General features: G+C 36.4%; 1 pseudogene; it reads right to left on the bottom strand.

Moving 5' to 3' along the window:
* Window positions 1-1,241: 1,241 nt before the first annotated feature.
* On the bottom strand, window positions 1,242-1,875 carry LOC147617070 (nudix hydrolase 14, chloroplastic pseudogene; annotated as a pseudogene).
* Between the last annotated feature and the right edge of the window lie 3,166 nt (window positions 1,876-5,041).

The following is a 5,041-nucleotide window of genomic DNA, read 5'->3' as shown; positions in this document are numbered from 1 at the left end:
GGTACTTTCCTTAAATCCAATGGCCAATGAATTCAAATGAAAAATAATGCATTCGTGGTAGTGACAAACTCATTGGGCAATTGCAAAACAAGCACAAGCACATGTAAATCTCTTAGTGCAAAGGCATTAAAAAATGTAAAGCAAGCTCAAGCACATGCCAAAGCTCTTACTAAATGCTAAGCATAAGACAAAGATTTCACAAGTTAGGAGTATTACAAATGCAAAGAAAATTCAAGAGAGCTTTCCTATATATGGTTTTCCATCCAATGGACGAGTCTGCATTCCATTTTTGTTTTGTTCTCATCTTGTCTTTGCCACCTTGTTTATGTTGAAAATTCCATGCTCTATGTCCTCTTTCTTGAGTGCGCATATAGGTAAGACAAATCCCTTTCTCTAGAAAGCTTGTCATTGGAGGAATATGACTTTTTTAATCCCATTAGAGATGATAAAACCCCATGCAAAAATGCCTTTGAATTAAGAAAAAAAATGATCAAGTGCCAAGTGGATGCACTAAGTGCCTCTTCAAATATATAAGCTTAATGACAAGGAGGTAAACTAAAAGCTCATTGCCCTTGGAATCAAAAGTGGAATCATAACATAGGGTTAGCTTAACTAGGGAATAATGTAAGGATAGAGGAGTTGAAGCATCATACTATTGTCCTAGTTGACACACTTCTACAATGTCCCCCTCCCAAACCACTAATGTTGAGGGTCGATCCCTTTCAACCCAGTGCTATACTACTAGAGAGACCCTCCCACCCCTACTGATTAGTTTGCTTTGTATGTGCTTGTAAGGCAAAAGGACCCATTGTGGATGGGTGCTAGGGAAAATGCTCAAACCACTCCTAAGTGCTAATGCAGGTAACATGACCCCGCCTCTAAATAATGAAAGGCCTTTTGAAGAGGGGATTGATGTGCTAGTTAGAGAACATGGCCCCCCCTAACGAGGGGAAGTCGAAAGGTACAATCGTTGGTTTCCCACATGTTGTTTTATGTTGGGTGTGATACAAACATACACATACATCTTCTACCCATGATCATGGAGTCATTTTTATCAAGGGTCTATTCTTTGATGACGTAAATGCCTAACCATTCACAAAGCAAGATCAACTGCTTATTGTGCTGATCTGCAAGTAAGTACCATTGTTTTGTCCTTGATCAATGCCATTCTTCTTTGTAAAAAAGAAAGTCAAGGGAAGAGCACTTGATGCATGTGGGGCAAGTGTTGAAGAATCAATTACCTATTGTTTTACATGGCTTTTGTAGAGGCATAAAGTGATTCTTTCATCAAATCCACCTGGAGAAGAGTATATTTGTTGTCCAGTTAGCTTGTTGAGAAAATATGTAAGATTAACCAAATCAGTAGTATTTATCTTAGGCATGTTTCCTCCTCTACCTCATAAGCAACAGCACCAACAAAGTCTCCCACATCATCATCCAGCATACCTATAGGTAGCTCAATGAGAACACAATCGATTAGAACCTATGCTTGATCTCTATAAGAAACATCATACGTTCCTCCATTGCATTCTAGTAAAATAAGAATGGCTACTGCTCCACCAAGCACAAACACAATACTTGGAAGTGGTTTTTTGGTGGCATCATCTATCACCTATGCCTTGAACTTCACAAACCCCACACGTTGCCGAAACATATCAACACTCTAAACTATGACCCTTTTTAATGAGCAAGAAGCTCCTCCATTTAACGCTAGAGTAAAAAATGCCTCTTTGACCCTTTAGATTGGATAATTTGGATATCCACTACTTAAATGGTTTTGACCTCAATTGCTTTCCTGAGGTCAAAATTTGATATAGCAAGCACTCCGATAACATCGAAAAAGAGACCCTCGATAGGATTACTTGAGCAAGCCATGTTGTGGATATTTGCTTGCTTTATGCTATTGAAATGCAGCTTGCTCTTGCTCTAGAAACTTTGAAAAGACCGTATGAATGAATGGGGAGAAGTTAAACCTTTAACAAATTTTTCGAACACCGTTTCTTTTCCTTGTTTGAGTTGTGTTTTCTTTCAAATCTATCTATCACATAGAATAAGGTGCATTATCATGTATAAGAGTGAAGGTCAAATCTAGAATGATCAGTTGTAGCCAAAAATTAAATTTATGTTATTGGCAATGCTCTAGAGGATATCAGCTATGCTTTCACAAATGCATGGGGAGAAGTTAAATCTTGTCAGAAGTTTAGTCCTTTCAGTGCATAAGCTACATGATAAGTTGTTTTATCTCTGACAATACTTTTCATTCTATGATGAAAGCAACATATTTTCAAGTTTGTGGAGGTTTTATCATTTTATTGTCAAAGTCTTATTACTAATACACTTTGTGAAAAGATGGATGCAAGTTGTTTCGATTTGGATGATTTGCCATTGAATCCATCAATTGTATACATATTTGCAACATAAATATGTTTACATATACAACCATTCAAATTTCATGTCAAGTGTGCATATTTTGAAAGAGATAATTGAACAGTTTGTTTGTGCATTAAGAGAGAGAGAGAGAGAGAGAGAGAGTTATATTTAACATGTACATCAAAGCAGAAGCCATTAGACTTATCCATCGTTTGTGGTTCTGGATGTACCAAAGGTTTTGATTGGCGATGCTGGGTGGCTATATCAATTCATACTTAACCATGGTAAGCTGCTGGGTGGCTATATCAATTCATACTTAACCATGGTAAGCTAAGAAATAAGACTCGTGCAAATTTGTTTGCAAATTTGTATGAAAGGCATTTTTCATGAACTCGTTGTTTTTCTTCCTTCTTTTTGTAGTTGGAAATGTAATCAAGTCCACCCTAAAAGTTTATGAGGGTAACATCAACTCTCTCATCCCTCACAAAATTAGAGGACAATCAAAAAATTGGTGGTCGAATTGGCTTATCACTATCCTCTCACTATCACCTACTTATTTGAGCCTAGTTGCTTCAACTTTCTTATTAAAACTTGCTTAGCTAGAGGCTCCACATTTTGTTTCACGAAGAGCAGCAAATTTGTTTTTAGGTTTTGTCCTTTCATTATCAATATTTCAATCTTGTCATGTGGATCTAATTTTATAGGAGTGCCTTACATGTTGATTTATGCAATGTCCATCATTATCTCTATTAGGATGTACGACATGTCTTGTAGTTGCAGCTTACCATGCCCTCTACCTATACAAGTTGTTTTGGGTAATCATCTCAGGTATGAAAGTAATCAATCCAAAACTTTAAAAGTCTAGAAAGTTTCGAGATTGTAAGTCAGTTTTTGATTTTGTTACCATTGGTAATTTCTAAGAAATTTCAAATTTATACTATGAGTGGAGCCACTGATCTTCTTGGATTACTCACATCCATACTTATCGGTAGTGGCCATGGGGATCATGACACATGACACAAAATATAAAGGACACACTCTCCCTAGTGCAAACTTTACTCATAGCCTCATAATGACTAATAATAAGGATTGTGTCAATTGCGACAATATTGATGAGGGTAGTGAGGAAATTCGTACTCATCGTGGAAAGTGGTGACTCTTAGCTTGACCAACCTTAATATTCAGGTCCTCTGCTTTGGATTAGGTGAGCTTACGATCAGTGGTCTAGGGGCAAATGGGCCCGCTATTAAGAGACCCTTAGGCGAAGAACCCCCTGCTGACTATGGTCCTTGGGTGAGTTGACCCCATAGTCCATTTTTCTCATAGAGTAATAAGAATAAGGGGATCTTGATGGTCGACATAGTGGCATGTGGTTGGGAGCAATAAATGAGTCTAGGGCTTTTTTGTTCCAACTTGTATGATGATTGGAAGTTCTTGTAAGAACCTTACATAAGCACATTATACAAAATATAGCATACTTGCATTATTGTTTTTATTTTCCCTACTTGGTTGTATTCTCTTAGTACCATTGATCATTTGATGGTATAGGGGCACACAATGAGTGGGAAATCATATTCAGTAATTCATAAGATTTCGTAGAACACACTCATGTAATGGTTTATGGAACTAATACATATTAGTGTATTATTTACACAAGCGTTATGATCGAAACATTATATATATGCTGACTAGACTTAGAGTCTAGATTTGAGAATGTGCCATGTCAGCGAGTCAGAAGTGATTTAAACTTTGGCAACTTTACACGTGCATGATGCTTATAGTTTGAACAAGTTACCAGACACCGATGAGGGAGTGAGGACCATAGTTTGGAAAGTAGAACGATAGCTTGGAAAGTAGAACATAACTTCTAAGTTATAAGTGATAAGGAGTTGATATTGAATAGAATCAATACTATTTATGTTTTTAAAATTGAGTCCATGTGGGTTCTTATGCTTTGTGTTACCCCCTTGGGCTAATGGAATTTTGGCATCCAAGTGGAGGCAAACCACCCATGCCAAGCAATCATAGACTCAATGGTAGGTGGGTTAGGCCTCACTACCAGAACGGAAAATGGACATTACCTTTACAAAAGTTACTCAAAAATATAGTAATGTTCAATTATATCTAGCATGTTAAAACTGCTAAAGTATGCAAATGGGAAAAAAATGTCCAAATTAAGGTTATTACTAAGGAAATGTTATTACCAGCAAGCTTGTTTGCATGATTAATAAGAATGTTTTGAATTTTAAAACATTACTTTGAAAGCTTTTTTGTAGATAGTTTGGGAAAAAATGGCTTTGGAAGAAATGATATAGTATGAGAGACATTGTTATCTTTTCTGTATTACAAATTCAAAAAGAGAAACACAAACACATGTATACTATGTGCAAAATAAAAAATAAATGCAAAATTTAATGCAATGCTCGATAAAATCATTAACAAATATTCAACATATGTTAAGCTCTTAGCATCCTTTTCTTGTTCCTAAGGGCAAACTTCCACCTTGGTTTCCTTTTTTAGTTTTTCTAGTACTCCTCAAAGCTTTCCTTTTTCTAGTTGTTTTGGTACTCCTTGATCCAATGGCTAATGAATTCAACTAAAAAATAATGCATTCGTGGTAGTGACAAAGTCATTGGAAATTGCAAAACAAGTACAAGCACATGTAAAGCTC

This window comes from Cibotium barometz, chromosome 37, assembly GCF_041138505.1.
Source record: "Cibotium barometz isolate CiBa-2024 chromosome 37, ASM4113850v1, whole genome shotgun sequence".
Classification (NCBI taxonomy): Eukaryota; Viridiplantae; Streptophyta; class Polypodiopsida; order Cyatheales; family Cibotiaceae; genus Cibotium; species Cibotium barometz.
Note: the sequence above shows the minus strand (reverse complement) of the source record. Positions and strands in the feature narration are given on the sequence as shown.